Source organism: Zootoca vivipara, chromosome 5 (assembly GCF_965207765.1).
Source record: "Zootoca vivipara chromosome 5, rZooViv2.hap1.1, whole genome shotgun sequence".
In the NCBI taxonomy this organism is placed as follows: domain Eukaryota; kingdom Metazoa; phylum Chordata; class Lepidosauria; order Squamata; family Lacertidae; genus Zootoca; species Zootoca vivipara.
In genome coordinates this window covers 23,572,106-23,590,278 of record NC_142588.1, presented here as the reverse complement: position 1 = coordinate 23,590,278, position 18,173 = coordinate 23,572,106, and the positions used below count along the sequence as shown (strand labels likewise).

General features: G+C 42.5%; 1 protein-coding gene across 1 annotated transcript in view; it reads left to right on the top strand.

The window, feature by feature from the left end:
• Nucleotides 1-18,173, top strand: part of ANK3 (ankyrin 3) — a 338,144-nt gene that overhangs the window by 44,746 nt on the left and 275,225 nt on the right. The window lies entirely within an intron of this gene.

Below are 18,173 nucleotides of genomic sequence, written 5' to 3'. Positions count from 1 at the left end.
TTCTGCCTGAGTCATTCAGAAAGCGTTGTGATTTGGAGATGTGACTATTCAGTTAATGTCAAGTTATTAGTGGTACTGAAATAATTGTTTATTTTAAACCAAAAGTGGTGCTTGGAGATCTGTGAAGGGATAATTAATAGAATGGTTAGTCACCAAGTGACTTGACTATCATGGTTGTTGCTAGTTTGGATTTAGTTTGGCATATCCTTTGGCTCCAGTATTCTTGTTTCCTTTTAGGACAGTGAAGAATATGGCTACCATCCTGACTGGTGTGCTGTTGGTTTTTTAAAGCCTTGGGTAACTCCCAGTGTATACTGTCATTTGCTCTTTTAATGTGATGAACTAGTTGCTCTGGGCTCCTTTCTTTCTTTCTTTCTTTCTTTCTTTCTTTCTTTCTTAGAAACCATTGTATTCTCCCCTTTCTCTAAGGAGCTAAGAGATGCTCTCACAACAGACTTGTTAAAGAGCTTAGGTTGAAAGATGGAGAATGGCCCAGGGTCTTCCAGTGAGCTTTACGATGTGCACCTTTGAATCTTTTTTCAAACGAACTAGGATTGCATTGTACTGCCTTGTGCCTTCCTATAAACATAGCATTGAGTGCATGCCCAGCATAGCCATTGCATAACTGAAATGTTCCAGTGTTGTTTCCTTAAATTTCTTCCTTTCTGTTTAATATGTTCCTTTTTTAGATACTCTGGTAGATAAGGAAAACCATGCTTCCTTTTCTGTTTAGCACAGCACACAACAACTTTCCAATTATCTTGGTGGCATGGCTCCAGAAAAAGGAACAGATTTTTCTCTCTGAAAAAGGGCTTTCCTAGTCTAAATTGTTGTTTTTGTTGTACTGAACTAGTCATTAGGGAAGAAGTCAGACTCTATTTTTAGCTTTATTTAAAAAGCTTTAAACTTGGCTTCCATAGCTTATGAGTGATCTGCCTTCCTTTTTGGAGGGGGAAATGTCCTAAGTAAGGCCTTTGGGTTGAAGTCGCATTTCCTGTCTTGCTGTGTATGAATAAGTATTCGTGGATTCACCAAAGGCAGAGTATGAGATGAAATGCATGTTTCATCTGCAGCCTTTCTGGACGTGACACAGAGCAAGTCTGAATGGAGATGCTTCAATACAGCTGTTTCAGATATTTCAGTTTGGCTGTTCCCGTCCAAGTGGAGTACAGCTGTTCTATGACTTCATTCTCGTAAGCCGTTTGAAATATGTGACAACTAGCAGTCAAGAACAACCTCAAATAACCCTGGAGGTCCTTTTCACGCTGCATACAGAACTAGCCTCCCCATTCCCTTTGAAGTAGACATTTTTTTTGGGGGGGGGTGTTATTTCATTTAAATGAATTACTGTTGTCAGGAGTCAGGCCATGCCTGGCATTTCAGAATGACTAATCCTGCTAGAAGTAAACAAAGCTAGGGATGAAGTGATGCGGGACTGCTGGTCCTTGGGTTCTGATGCCGTAATGCAGTTCCTGTCCCTACCTATAAAGCTGCAAGTGCCATGAAATGGGCAAATGGCCAGGAGGAAAGGCAGAGGCTAACTGGAATAAGAGGGAGGAATGGAGGTGATGCTCCTACAATTTCCTTAGCAGCAACAAGACCTGGAAGTGGTGGCATGGACCGTGGTAGGGATTGGGCACTCAGCCGAAGCCTGTTGCAGCGTTTGGGACACTCACTCCTCCACCTGGGGTCTGCTGTTGCATCCAGGAGAACACATCTGTGTGAAAAATGTTCATTGTGTAGTTTAGACACTAGGTGTCACTGGACTTAGTTGGATCTGGGAGGAAACAGGATTTTCCTGTTGCTGTTCTGTTCTTACCGGGGAGACGTATTAGAGTTCTCATCCTTATTTCTGACTCATATGTCCTTTAAGCCTACCATGACAATACCTGCACACTAGAGGGGATAGAGAAATGGGAGGTAGGATTTGGGCACAACTGGTGACAGGGACTCGGTACTTAAGCATCCTTTGATTTTAATTTCAAACACTTTCTGTGCAGATCAGATAATGAATGGCTTGGAGACAGATTTCTTCCAGTTCAAGCTGGCAGTAAAATTGCCTTCATTCCAGGGGGTGGGTTGGGGGGGTTCAGAGTAGGTTAACATTACTTGGATCCTTGCAGCCTGCAGGGACTTGAAACCCAGGCTTACCTTCTTCCGTCATCTCTTTTTCCAGCTTATTGGCAGAATAGGAGAAAGGCTCTTGGCTTGCGAGCAGCTCCTCCTGCAGATGAAGGGAAGTTATCAGCACTGTCACCAGCTGTGAAACAGGAGACATGGTTTTCAACAAGAGTGCTGCTGATGTGCCTGAAAATAGACCCAGAGCTTTCCCCCAAACTGTCCAGAACTGCACTTTGAAACACTCAGTTGAGACTGTGGTTGGTACTAATTTCAGCCCCCGGGGAATTGCAGAACATGAAATGTTGAAGAACTCTAAATTCTAGCTGCGGTGTCTAATATGTTGATAACTGAAATCATATTATAATAAAGGGACATTTATGTTTTGTTTTCCTTTAGGAGGAAGAAGAAAGGTTCCCAGTGTCTCATTTTCTTTTCAGCAACAAAACAAAACAAAACCCACAACACATGTACAAAACGCCTTTGTCTTCCCTATGCAGACCAAACTGCTCGGCTTAATAGATGGATTTAATAGATGAAGGAGGGATGTGTGCCATTAGAAAGGGAATGCAAGGCAACCAACTGCAAGTGGGAAATTATTACAGTGTGCATGTAACCACTTGGCAAGCAGGTCATATGTATTGTCTTGCCAAGAAGCAAGGATAACCTTGCTGCACTTCTGCACCTTAGAGGAAACCCAGGAAGCCATGGGAGTGCTAAGACTTTCCCCACCTCTTGGCAAGGCAGTTCAGCTGACCAGTTTATGAAGTGGTCACAGGCACATCATAGTAAGTTACCACGTGATAAATAGTTGTTGGTATTTATCACTCAGCATTCAAAACTCCCATTGTTCTAGGCATGTTTTGCAACGAGGAATTTAATTAGCTCTGGGCTCTGGGCACAGTACTGCACCTAAGATTTCAGATTAAAACTGCAGAGTGGAAGGAAAGGAGGATCTTTTTCTGCCTCCCCACTTCCAGCCACTCTTTGAAGACTGGAGAAGAGACCCTCATAAAAACATTAGGGGGCAGGCAAGGGAAGCATGGCTTTGTTTTTTGCAGTCTTCAGATGAGGACTAGACCATGTGAAAAATGAATATAAGATTTTAGCTGCAGTTCATTCATTTTCAGCTTTGTATTCTTGTTATGAAAAAAGTGTGCCTAGATATTCTGTTGTTGTGCCCATAACCTAGGTTTAAGGTGCCATTTAGCTCCTAGCTTTCATATCTCAGTTTCTAACACTGTTATTACTCTGTTCAGCTTGTGGGTATGGTACTTAGATTCTATATGGTTTTTATCTAGGACAGGGAACCACATGATGATGATGATGGACTACCACTGTCATAAGCCTTGACAATTGGCTATGCTGACTGGGCTGATGGGAGAAGGAGTCTTAACAACATCTGGATTGCTGCAGTTTCCCCATCCCTGGTTTACAGGATGCATTTAGGTCATTGCAGAACTGCAAATGCACCACACACATGCCAGAGGTGGAGGTCCTCTTCTTCAGTTGATGAGGTTGAGGACTCCAAACCAGGAGGGGAAAGCCATGCAGGGCCAGCCCCAGAAATGAGCCTGTGGAGCCAGTGCCTCTCTAGGCAGAGAATGTGGCTCTACTATCCTTGGACTTTGGGAGGACCTCACTGCAGAAGACCCAGTGAGAGCAGAGGCTCCACCACTCTGCCGCAGTAGGAGACTGACTACAAAATGTTATGGTACTGGGGGGGGGGATCCCAGGAGGTTTGGGTAGGCCCACGGATTGGAGGAGCCCACTGCAAAACCTGTCTCTTCAACTAAGGTGTGCAGTTGAAAAGAATTATGGGGAGGGAGCAGGAGAACAGTTTGATCTTCTGGTTTCTAGCCCAAAAACAAAACACAAACCAAAATCTGAAGAGGTGCTGGCCATTGTAGTTTAGATTAATAATTTGCTTGTCAGGGAAATACTTTGGGTGGTTCGGATGCCTGAACATTTTGCAAATATTGTACTCTAAGTGGTTTTGATACAGTAGATGTGCAATTCTGTCTGTCTAAAGAGAGACATAGAAGTGCTGTGCCCATGAAGGAGGGATATGCCTTAACATTTCCTAATTGGTTCAGCCTGAATTCTGATTTCCTCCCTACAGCATTTCTGCCTAAGGGTAAGACAGCGATTTCGGATTCCAGCTATGACTGTGCTCCTTGAACAACTACTTTGAAGTAGTTGTAGTGAGCTCCAGATGAATTATGTGAGAATAATAACCCAGAAATAAATGGTTTGAGGCTTGAAACCTAAGCAGGCTGCACAGGAGAAAAAAGAGTATGGCTTCTTCACATTATCCAGAGCAAGTTACTACCCATGGGAACCATCATTTGATGGGGGCATATTGTTTAATACTGCAGTGCTGGGAGTGAAGCCATTCTTTTCCTCATGTCATGTTGTGTATAGCTGTATCATACTTCCTCAGGACCAGGATTACAATAACAACTTCCCTTTTATATGAGGAAGTTGCATATTCTGTACTGGGGTGGGGAACTGGGTCTGTCCCCTCCTCACAAGAGCCAACTTTGACAGGTGGTTCGGACCACTGCCCTGTCAGTCACCTGCTATCATAATGACACCAGATGATCGACACCTACTAAAGACCAGCCCCAAGGCAGCATGGAAATGATAGCTGGTGCTGATGGGAGTTTTATTCTGAAACATCTGGATAGCAGCATATTGGGATAGGCTGTAGTACTGGATGCAGACTCTGTGCATTTTGACTGTACTCTTCTTTCTGGATCATCATCAAGGCAAAAGCAGCTGCATTGCATGAAGGACATGTGTTTGTTCATGAGGCATGCTCTTGGTTTATATAACTGGACAGCCTGCGACAGTTTTTTAAATAAATGGATTCCCTATGCATTGATTTTGGTTGTGGTCGTTGCTTGCTAATATTTCACCTTGTATATTCTAATGGGAATGATTCCACTTTTGATCTTTTCGGTAATGCTTGTGATTGATTTGCCTGTTTCCCACTTCATCATCTGGTTTGCCCCTAATACAGTTTGGTCATGAATGATCCAGCTGAAATTTCTTAAATCCCATTTATTTCAGTGGGAGAGAATTAAGAACAAGTTTTATTTGAATGTAGATTGCTTCTGTTCATCCATTTGCTTCTTCATATTGTGAGGAAAGCAGTGGAGTGGTGAGGGAAGAGTGTATAGCCCTTTGACCTTATTCCAACTCAATTGCAACAAGTTGGGTTAGACACTGCATTGCCCAAAGCTGAAGAGTATGTAAAATATCTTGTATGTCCATTGGATCAAATCTCAACACATTCACTGACAACAGCTCCTGTGATACCAGTAAAAGAGAGGATTATTTTTGATGGGCTGTTATATAGATTTGCTGCCCATAGGGACATATATGGGTTATTTAAAATGTCTGTGGTCCTAACTAACCATTATTGGAACCATTGCCCAGTGTCTCATTGTTTCTTCAATAATTCTAGCTATTCAGTGAGTGATTTGTTTCGTTTGCAGCAGTTGGTTTATAGCTCTTTAACAGTATGGAACAAGATGAATTTGTGTAGAACAAGTGGAAGTTCATTGATATTTGTGAAAAGCTTTTTCCCATAGTGCACATTTGGGGGCTTGGAGAGAGGAAGAAGGCTGGTCTGAAGCCCTGTATGTTTCTAATAGATAACCAGAGATTAGATTGCCATCTTTACCATCCTGGGATCTCCAGCAGGATTAGTACCACAATACCCCATTTTTTTTCCTTTCCTGCAGAAAAGAATAAAGGTGTTCACATGTAATGTTCAATGAGTGTACAGTCTGTGTACCTATGTATGTACAATAGTTGAGCTGTCAAAATGAATAAGTGCACACAATTTCACACAAACACTTGTACACGTGTATACAGAGCTTGTACCTGTGTCCGGTGTAACCTATGAACAAACCTGTTGACTCCCGGATTCCCAGATGCTGGCCAATACATTCTGAGTGGAAGAGGTTTCAGCTTCCTTCTCCCTGCAACATGATTGGTGCTGAGAGGAGCTGAACAATGTAGACTTTCCAGTGTGACATCACTGGTAGCTGCAGTTGTGCACTCTTGTCTTCCTTGGCTGCTTCACATATTTTCGTTTTCATCAGCCAAATAAAGGTAATCAGTATTTTAATGCATATCTGTAAACTCAGCCTTTTGGCTGAGACTACTGCTTGCCTATCCAGGGCACTGATATCTGCCCTAAGATGGCATCCATATATACAGTGGAACCTCGGTTTATGAACACCTCGGTTTATGAATTTTCGGTTTATGAACGCCGCGGACCCATCTGGAATGGATTAATTCATTTTCCATTTCTTTCAATGGGAAAGTTCGCTTCAGTTTATGAACGCTTCAGTTTATGAACAGACTTCCAGAACCAATTACACCCATGCTTCAGTTTATGAACGCTTCAGTTTAAGTACTCTGCGGACCCATCTGGAACGGATTAATCCACTTTCCATTACTTTCAATGGGAAAGTTCGCTTCAGTTTATGAACGCTTCAGTTTAAGTACTCCGCGGACTGTCTGAAACAGATTAATCCACTTTCCATTACTTTCAATGGGAAAGTTCGCTTCAGTTTATGAACGCTTCAGTTTATGAACAGACTTCCGGAACCAATTGTGTTCATAAACTGAGGTACCACTGTAGTCATACCTCGGTTTACAAACTTAATCCGTTCTGAAAGTCCGTTCTTAAATCGAAACCGTTCTTAAACCGAGGCACACTTTCCCTAATGTGGCCTCCGACCGCTGGTGCCCTTCCACCGTTCGGATTCCGTTCTTAGACCAAGGTAAAGTTCGCAAACACTACTTTTGGGTTAGCGGAGTTCAAAAAATGAATCGTTCGTAAACAGGACTGTTCTTAAACCGAGGTGCCACTGCACTGTACTTTGTGTGAGTTTGAAAATGTGATATAAATTGCATTAGAAACAGAGAATTGTCGGCTCTTGGTATATTGTAAATGATTATGGGTTGCAGTTGACTCCATAATGAATTAGGAGTATTTCTTAGGACTGTGGGTACAACTAGACCAGACAGTAGGGGATCTGTGATTAGGAAGTTGCCTTACACCAAGTCGCATCACTAGTCAGTCTAGGTTTTCAGACTAGGATCTTCTCAGCTTTGAATTGAGATGCCAGGGATTGAGCCTAAGGCTTCCTACATGCATGTAGTTCTCTGCCACTGAGATATAGAATCATTTGGAAGGGACACTGAGGGTAATCTAGTCTAACCCCCTGCAATGCAGGAATCTCAGCTAAAGCATCCATGACAGATGGCCATACAACCTCTGTTTACAAACCTTCAAGGAAGGACAGGCCACCACCTTCCGAGTGAGTCCATTCCACTGTCAAACAGCTTTTGTTGCCAGAAAGTTCTTCCTGATGTTTAGTTGGAATCTTGAATCCATTAATCCAGGTCCTGGCATCCAGAGCAGGAGAAAACAAGCTTGCTCCATCTTCCCTGTGACAGCCTTTTAGTAGTTATTTGAAGATGGCTGTCATATCTCCTCTCAGATATGGGCTTTCCCCTAAGTCAGGGTGCTGTGGTGCTGCAGAGGAAGGGTTAACCTTTTCCCATTGTGCTGTTCTGTGCTAAACCCCACCCCCACCCCATTGTAATTCATGTTGCTTTTTCCTCCCAGGACAAATAGCAGGTGGGGTTGTGGAGGTTGGATTTGGATTGGGAAAATGTGATTGCTAAGACACCTCTCTTGTGCCCCAAACTTCCTGTATTGTCAGGGGACCACCAGGGGTCAGCAGAGAGCCCAGCGGAGGAGTGCAAGGGCTCCGGGATGCAGGGAGCTCAGAGCACTGCCCAGGAGCCAGCAGAGAGCCTGGCAAGGCGGTGAAGGGGTCAGAGAGGCAGGGAGCTCTGTGGAAGGAGAGCTCTCAGACGCTAGGGACACTGATCCACACTTGAGCGGCTCAGGAGGGGAGGGAAACGTCATCACCCCGTCTCCTCCAAAGTGCAGAGAGGAGAGGAGGAGGAGACTAAGGGCACCCAATATACTTTGCTGGAGGTGGTCCCAAAGATTGCCACTCCTGGAATCTGACTCGGACTGAATGGACATGAGAACTTGGACTCTGCCTTGTATATGGTTGTAAATAAAACGCTGTAAATTTGTACCCGTGGTGTCAGTAGTCATCACTTGTGGAAAGCACAATCAGCACCCTCACATGTACCTCTGGTTACGAACTTAATTCGTTCCGGAGATCCGTTCTTAACCTGAAACCATTCTTAACCTGAGATACCACTTTAGCTAACGGGGCCTTCCACTGGTGTGCGATTTCTGCTCTCATCCTGAGGTAAAGTTCTTAACCTGAGGTACTACTTCTGGGTTAGCGGAGTCTGTAACCCAAAGTGTTTGTAACCTGAGGTGTTTGTAACCCAAAGTACCACTGTATTGGATGTTCACTGCATTGAGTGCACATAAATATCCCTCAGTTAAAAAATAATAATACACCATCATCCAATATACCACTTATGCAAGCTTTGTGTGCATTTATGTAGTTCTCTCTGTAATTAATATTATTATTTAACTGTACTCCTGGTGGGTTTTTTCCCTATATTTTTCTATATTTTGTCTATATTTTTTCTATATTTTGGACCATCAGTGCTGAGCAAGCTTTCAACTGAAGTAATTAAATATGGTAAATAAGCGTTTTCGCCTGGCCCATAAAATGCCTAGATGTTTATAGAAATCTATGTTGCTGGATTCCAGCCCTCCTTCAGCATGTTCATCAGGAAGTTCCATGCAAAAAGTGGTTTGTTCAGAAATAAGCCCTTTAATCCATATTTTGTCAGGTTGCTAATTATAACTTACTTAAAATAACTGTGTATTAGAATGGAAACCAACGTATTTGACACTTTATCTCATAGATGTACGATACAAGTTGCACTTTCAAAATGCTATTTCCATCTTTGCTTAAAACATGAAATGCCTGGGATATGAAAATAGCACTTTTGTGGTAATGTGTGCACTGAATAGCTCAGTTACTGCTTCTCGGATGTAACTAAATAATGTACTGTATATTTGTTTAAAATAGCTGGAGTAGATTGTATGATTTTGCTGCTTATTCCTGCTGCGCGCTGTGTGTGTGTGTGTGTTTGTGTGTGAAATGAGATATAAAATAAAATGTAATGATTGACAAAACAGAAGCTGCCATTTCGCTGTACATTTATTTGCTGAGTGCTTAATGGGAAAGATCCAGTCCCTAATTTAATTTCATTCTTTGTAACTGATGTGTCCCAGCGGACCCCTTGTTCAGTCAGCGTGAAGAGTGTTGTCATAGCTTCATGACACAGAAGTAATCTCTAATACTCCCCACCCTCTCTCTCTCTCTTTTTTTTTGACAGGTTTCCTTGCACTGTTTCTTCCTTCTTTAATTTATAATAAAACACACCATCCTGCTAGAGCTGATGCTTAGATCTGAGAAAGGGGCTGGAATGGATCTCATTTCCCTTTCCCAGAAATCCCATTGGGGCAGAATGTGTGCTTGTTTCACCAGTCGAGAGCAGTGGGTGGGGCAGGACTGGGTTGGGTGGGGAGCAAGAAGCGAGTAGAAAGCCGAAATGTGTGCGGTGGGGTTTACTGCTGCTATTTGTGGCTTCCTGCGAGCAGGCAGTTGCCTAGGAGATTGCTGGCACAATCCCAGCATCTCCTTGCACCATGTTAGACTCTGAAGAGACGGCTGCAACAGATCTAGTGACAATCATTATAAGCTTCCTGAGAAAGCACCCCGAGGGCTTTAAAAAGGTTTATATTTCCGCCACCTGTTTCATTGTAACATCTGCTGTTCAATAAACAGAACCGGATATATAAATGTGCCTTTCCTTATTTTGTTTTCCTAGGGTTAGGCCAGTCTGGATCCATTAAAAACAGCAAGGTTATTTATTCCCTTCTCAGCAACCTTGCAATCCTCCTTTGAGTCAAAGCTAATTATCTATGATCGTAAAGAGCTTAGTGAACTGTGGTGATTAACCAGCTCAAACCTTTTTCTTCCCCCTCCCTCCTTCTTTTGTAGGTAAGTGAATGTGGCATTGGCCACCCCCTTAATCGCTTTCTTTGGCTCTTATTGCTGATGCCCAGTTATGGAATAAAAACAATAAGTCACTAGGGAAAACTTGACATGCAGGTATTGTGGATACACCTGGAGTATATATATTCTGAGGAAGATGGTAAGTGCCTGTTTTCCATCTTGGCCTTACTTAGCCCATGACCTCTTCTGAGGGTCTGAATTTGTTGTTGACACCCATCAACGCCCTCCTGGTAATGAGCTCTGTTTCTCTCTGCTGAAAGGGAGGTAAAAAATGAGAACCGCTTTGATGGCTAGCTATTGATTTTTCTACAGATCCTTCCCAGATTGCAAGGTTTTATTGGCCAGGAACCCACTGATAGGTGTCAGCACTTCGCTTCAAATTTCAGTAATTTATTATAGAATCAAGTTTGAAAAGTCCGAAGTGAAGTCTTATTAAGGAAGCATTTTGAAACTAGGATTGGAGGAAGCTCAAAGGAAGAGCTCAAAACTAGGCCTTGGTCAAAACGAGATAATTTTCAGTTTAAGATGTATAACATAATGATTGGACTTTGCCAGCATTGCTGTTAAATAGAAAAGAAAGTGAATTGTGGTATTTTCCTCTTTTTCTGACTACATGGCTCAGGGAAGTTTAACCAAGGTTTTTTCTTAAGCTTTATGTTAAAAATTGCATCATAGAAACTGACCTGTTTCCTGTATTTATCCAGAACATAAATATTAATTAAACACTCTGGCTTTATAATACTGCTACCCCTAAGTAATTATAGGCACCAGTATCTATACATTCTATGTCTCCTCTTTATAATAACATCACACACCTAATGTACTATGTGCGAACTTTTACCATTTTATTCTTCTTAGAGACAGCATTAGCCTATGTGTTTGGTACCTATTTAAATTTATCCATAAGGGCTGCTGAACTATCTGAATTTGGTCTTGAATGCGCTGATAATGCCTTTTCCTCCAGCGATTTGACGGCATCTTTTCTCTACTTCTCTTCTAAGCAGTAGTTAGAATGCTTTCCTGAAACCAAAATTAGCATTAAGATTCATGCAAATCTCAGTGGTTTCAATAGAACTTTAAAAGTAACTTTAGAATGGTTTCATGTATGCCAGGATTCATATTAATTTCACTTCCAAGGCAAAAGCTACCGGTAGTGAACAGTCTTCAGAAGTGAACTTGACCTGAAGCAGATACATAATAAGCATTTAACAGCGAAGCTAACACCAGCCTTAAAATTCATGTCAGTTTAAAATAGTGTTTGAAGTAGCCCTTCAGGTTTCTCAGATTGGGGAACTTGACCCTGATGGTTGTGGATGATGATGATGAAGATGAACTGTGCAAAATGAGGGAATAATACAATTTAATCTGACCGGAGTGGAAGCCTTGCAGTTTGAGAGTAGTAAGATCTGTGCTTCTGAACTGCAGCTAAAAAGTGAAGAGCTGATTTTTAAAGTAGTATTTCTGACTATATCTTATAAAACGAATACTGTTTTCTGGTTCTTGCAATATAAAGTCACCTGAGGGGTTGTATTTTCAGAAACATTGTGCTAGTTAACACATCATCATTGTCTGACCACAATGAAAGGAGAACATGATTTATGTTCACCTGCAATACTTCCATGGCTTGTCTTTCAGCTGAGTGTGAGCTTCAGTGTATCTGGAGAAATGTTTCAGAAATTTGGGTACTAACCTGTTCATAATGTTGCCAATTCGTAGTATAGCTCAAAACATGTTTTTTTTTTTAAAAAAGGGTACAACTTAATATGAAAACAATATTGTTTCCCAAGGTTGCTCCATGACAAGTTTGACTCTGAGACTTTTGATCAAGAGTTAGTTTGCGGAAGTTCGTGGATATGATATATTTGAAAAAAGAAAATATTGGACTAGGGTCCAAGGAGCTATTTAAAATGTGCCCATGGGATTGGGCATGCCCAGTGAGGGTTGTGCCTCCCCCCCCCCAATTTGGAAATAACTCTCAGTTTCATAAATAGTTTCCTAAATAGTTTGCATTGTGACATGTTGAAGGGTCTGCTATTCAAGAAAGCGCCCCACCTTCCCTTGTGTGTATGGAAGTAGTTGTGGTTCGTTGTATCCTGGTCATCACTGATATGATGTCCATAGTTAGGAAGAGAGTCATTCAGTTTCCCTCCTCCAATATATATATTCATCCATGTCATACATGACAAAGAAACATACAATTATACAGTTGGTAGAGATCCCAGGGGTCAACTAGTCCAACCCCCTGCAATGCAGGAACCACTGTTGATTGTGGCAGATCCAGTTGCTTAGACTGGGGCTGGGTTTTGTTTTTTTTATCAACTTGGTTTTCATTTGGAGGGAGGAAAATATGACCAATTAGCTATATCATTTTGAGACAATTAACATATTATTTCAAATACATCAACTCCTCTGAAAGTTATCATGGCTGGTGACTTTAACAAACCTAAGCATATTCAAGGTTTGGGAGGCAATCCTGATACGGTTTGCATAGGTTTTCAGAATTCTTTTCTAACCCATGCTGTGAAATTCTTTATCTCCCACCACTCTAATGTATCTTTGCTCTTTTAATAATAATAATAATAATAATAATAATAATAATAATAATAATTAATGTAGAGGTACTCTTGTAGTACCTTTGTAGTACCTTTTGAAATCTCCTACAGCCAGACATTCTCTCCCCCCCCTAACACATACACACACCAGATGACCCTTTTAATTTTCTAAATTAGCCTGTGGATGATTGAAACAGCCCACACAATGTTCTATCAGGAATTGTGCATAGGAATTCATTTGTGACAGTCACCCACTCTTCTCCTTTCCATGTACATATTGTCATGAAATGCTCACTTTGGGGTTGGTTGCCAAAATTAGGCACCCAGTTCTTAACATGGTGCAGATCTCCCTTTCCTGCCAATGAATATGTTTATTCCGCCTGGAATATCTGTGCACGTGGTGTATGGCTAATTCTGCACCTAGTCATTTGCAATTGCATCAGGAGTTCATTGGGACTAAGGGTGCTTCCATATGGGTGTTTATTGTGGGCAAGTGATCCTCATGCACATAAGTTTGGGTTGTGGGGTTTTGTTTTTGCAGTGTCCAAATGACATCATCCATCAAAACTGTTGCCAGTATCCCCCACTCCCACCACCCTTAATTTAATCTGGGATTATCCTTTCTTGGGAAAATCTCCTCCGCTAAAAAAAATAAAATCAATAACCAACAACCATTTTGCAGAATCTGGAGGCTGCCTGCTATGAGCATTAAAATGAATTGGGGGGCAAAATGATGATCAAAGTATTGACAATGAGTCGATATAAAAGCTATGCATTAAAAAGCAATAACACCTTGGCAGAAAAGCATCACATTTTCAAACTGGAAAATTGTTTTAATGCTAACTCCAGTCTCGAGCTTTGATCCAAGAACTTCCATAACATAGAAGATAGCAGTGGAGTGGAAAAAAAATACATTGCCTCAAAAGTGCCAGGGAAGAACATGCAGCTTGTGTGCCCTAGACATTTCTGGCATCCAACTGAGCACAGGACTGTAGCCACAGTGCCTGCTTTTCTAGAAGGGCACTTTCCTGCTTGCTAGCAGCACCCACCAAAGCATCATCGGACTGCAGCCAAAGATTTGGATGGTTGTGTAAAATCAATGAAGAAACCAAAGCTTTGCTTGCCTTTGAAGTTCATGGCCACACTCCTGTCTCGTTTTTCTCCCAACTTCACATCCCTTCCTCTGGCCTTCTCTTCACCTCATTTCTTTGGACTTCATCCAAAGCTTTGATCCTTCCAACAATCCTGCTTCCATTAGTTTGCTACCTGCTGAAGCTCTGCCCAGCATAATAGACCCTGCCCTGCTTCTTATTTGCAGTGGTTCCGTCAGGGCAGGACTTGGGGGCAGAAATCTGAGAACCCACGTGGCAGAATGAGCAGGATGGCATCCAAGTGCAGCTAGGCTGACTTATCCTGCATATTGAGGGAAGAAATATGCAGTAGATTTCCTTCTAAGGAGATCCTCCCTACTGCCATAAAAGATCATTAAGTGCAGAGTTCAAAATTACCTAAGTGCACCACTGCTTATTTCCCCTTCTTGCCTAGTCCCCTTTGCCTGCTCTCCCTCCTCCATGATTTTTGCAACTCAGTGATAGCAAGCTTTTACCTGCCCTTCTCACAATCCCTGCCAGAGTGTTCACAGCTACAAAAACAGAAGGGCTTGGGTGGACGTCAAAGAGAGAGAGAAATGGCATTTTCTTCACTGCACTTCCCTCTCCGTTTGCACAAGTTGCTTTTTTTCTGTAGAATGGAAGTTGTAGGGTCAGGCTCTCATAACTTGGCACACACGTTCAAAACAGCTTTCCAGTTTGGAAATTCATTGCTCTTTGTGCCTCACCAGGGCTTTCTAATTAGCACGCCTTTCATGCTAATGCATTATAACACTTCTATCATCTTACTTGATTTCCTCCCTTCATTATAGCGCATTTGCAAGGCATTCATTTAATTAGCTTAATTGTAGGCTGCAACAATTTGTCTCCCACTTCCTTCTACAAGGAGGTTCCCCATTTCATACCCTTAACAACCCCCCCCCCCTGCAACAAGGATGAAGTCTGGTAATGTGGCTTGTTCGTTTTCTAAAGCATAAAGTTGCCAAAATTAAAGTTGGAGACCTTTACAGTTTAACATGTACTGTACACTTATGCAGAAATTCGAGTACATTGTGAGCATAGATTTTAGCAGTGGATCTTATATTGGTGAAAAATATAGGAATGGAGAAGGAGCCTGTTAAGGAATGCAGCTAATGGGTTAATTCTCCATGAGTCAGCAGAGATGACTCATCCCCCATAATGCACTTCCAGGCATCTTGGTGACACTCTTATCTGGGCAGATTTGGAAAGTAACTTTGTGTATAAAAGGGCTCAGGTTACAGAATACGGTGTGGATCGCAAATTGTTGAAGACTTTCTGTCAGAACTGTGGATTCATGTGAAGAATTTTGTGAAGAGATTGTGTGAGGAAGAAGTTGGAACTTAAATCAGGACTTGGCTGTGGCCTTTAACACAGCAAGGACTTTGAAGCAAAGAGCCTTCTCTGGGCTCAGACTATTGTAACATCTGCAAATAGTGTGTACAGTCATACCTCTAGATACGAATGCTGTGGGTTGCGTACAACATGGGTTACGATCACGCCGAACCCGGAAGTAACGGAATGGGTTACTTCCGGGTTTGGCAATCCGCGCATGTGCAGACGCGCCAAATGATGTCATGTGCAGAAGCGATGAATCGCGCGGTAAGCATGCACAGCTTCGGTGCTTCAGGTTAAGTACTGCTCTGGGTGCGTATGGGGCTCCGGAACGGATCCCGTTTGCACCCAGAGGTATCACTGTATATATATGTTGGTGTTGGCCTAGTACAGACAGCTCCGCTAAATGGCTATTTTTCTGTGGCAAGCTTAATCGCTTCAACTGAGCTTCTGCAGCATATACACCCAACAACCCCAACAAGAGCCCTCCTGGAGCAGACCAAAAGTCTATCCAAAAGTCTATCCAACCCAGCATCCTGTTCTCACGGTGGCCAAGCAGATGCCAATTAGAAGCCTCCAGGCAGGACTTGAATGAGTGAAGCAGTGTTACGATTCCCAGAAACAGCTATTCTCTGACACTATAGCACACACATAACTATTATGGCTAGTAACCATTGATAGTCTTGTCTCCCATTAATTTGTCTAATCCTCTTTTAAAATCATCCAAATCAGAGGCCATTGGTACATCTTATGGGAGCAGGTCCCATAGTTTAACTATGAGCTGTGTGGTTGCAGCAGAGGGCCGTTGTCTCATTGCCCATGGCTAGGCTCTGTTTCCAGGTAGAGCCTAACACAGGGGTCCTGTTGGTACAAAGTCAATTCTAAGTCAGAATCTTGGTCCTAAGCACACATCCTGCTGCCTACAGACCAAACAACCAAACCACATTAATGTATTGCTGCCGTTGGTAAAAATGTTAGGGGACAATGTTCTTGAGCATGTTCACCCCAGTGCCCACCCCCAGCCTCCAATAGAAGTTCCTTTTTTCCCTTTTTCTTTTTGTCCCAAATTGAAATACAACTTAATATCAGAAAAGCCCAGCAGCTGCTTGCAAAATATGCTGGCTTACAGCATACTTGACATTGTGCCATGTTCTGATGAACCTTGATACATATGCCATAAAAAAACAAAAAATATTGCATTATTAAATAGGTAACTGGAGCTATTATCTCTTAGGTGCTGTCAGTCAGCTGCTAGTTACAAACCATTAGTTCTAGAAATTACAGTGTTTTGATTTACACCCATGGAATTTTCTAGGCAAATATCTTAGAGAAGCCCTTTGTCTTGTTTATTTTTCGCTACAGATTAGTGTGCTGAGCAGCATAAACAACTGCAGGCACCTCCATCTTTCCCTTCTAGTTACTCAGAATGCATTGCTGCTATATGCAATCATTAGAACCAGTTGTTGACAAGAATGGGAGAAACAGATAGCTTCATTTTCTGCACATAAGCAAAGATAAAAGCCAGTTCAAGCCTGGACTTTTTACTGTCACGAGTCTTTTTCTTTTATTATCACGGTGACCGGGTAAGGCAAACTCAGTTCAAGCCTTGAGAGATCTATCTGCTTTACAGCCAGACAGAGAAACTCTTGACATTTTTTCCTCTTTTACTGCCAGGAGCAAAACATGGCATTTACCCCAAGACTTCTCAAACCATTATATTTAGCCCTTCCTATTGCAATAAAAGCATTTGGGGTTCCTTGCAAATAAGACAAAACAAATATGAACAGTTGTCTGGCCCTAGGGATGTGCATATCACATGCACATACACAGAAGGATGGATGTTAGGGAGGAACTCACGTGAGGAACTCTGTTTTAGTTAAAGGCTTGCAGAGGAAAACCTTCACCCCAGCACTCTAGCATTGACACTCCACCCTCTGGCATTACCATGATTAGGAAGAGCAGTGAGATGTCCAGCCTTTTGTCCCAAATGTAAGGCACTGGGGTTGGGGAGTAAAATACTCCCCGCTCCCAGCAACCGAGAAAGGGCGGGTTACATTGTAGGAGTATTTTATATAGTCCCCTATAATGGGCTGTCATAACCATTGTGCTCTTGCTGAGAGAAGCCTGCGTGACCCTTCAAGCCAGGCTAAGGGGGAAAGGATGTCCTGAGGCTGTGTCCTTAATTTAGACTACCACAAATAACTCTTGCGCAAAGCCCTGACCCTTTGAGGCTTGAAAAACACACCTTAATCGTTTGTAGTCAGGCTGTGAATGAGTTGAGTTGCAATGCTATGCTGCAACCATGTTCCTAACGCCTCCCAACTACTCCACTTTTGCGCATGTATACTTTTGGTGCTGCTTTTAATACCCTTTCCCTCCCCACCTCTTTGTGAGCTGGCAGTGGAGAACGAGCCTCTCAACGAAACTTAGCTGTACCTCTGTTGAAACACCTGGTACACATTTGTGTTTGGAGGTTTCATCGATCATACAGGCAGATCACTGCTCCTTGTTGTGCAGCCTCTTATTCCTCCCCCTCCTCTGTGCACAACGGTGATGCAAATACCCAGAATGCCTGTCATTAAACTTTTAGGGCTCCCTGCCCAGAACAATATATGTGCACGTCTCCATGACTGGCTAAGTCAAGGAAATTCCTCAATGCCGCCAACGTCTTCTCAAACAGCAAAGCCCTTCCTGACCCTTTCCTCCTCCTACATGTCCCTGAGCTACAGGGGTCATTGGCTGGTCTTCCTGTCTCTTTCTAGCAGCGTGAGTGGCGTTAAGACACGTTCTGTGTGGTATCACAGGACAAACTGCTTCTGGCCACAGTTCTCAAATAACTCAGCTTCAGTAGGAACCGTTTCAGGGTGGAACTGAATGTTTAAAAGCGACATGGCCCCTTCTATGGAAAACGGCAGCTCTGGACCAAATCAAGCCCTCTTCGTAGTTTCGTAAAATCTGGCAGAATTTAACCTGTGACCTGTAGTCATTAA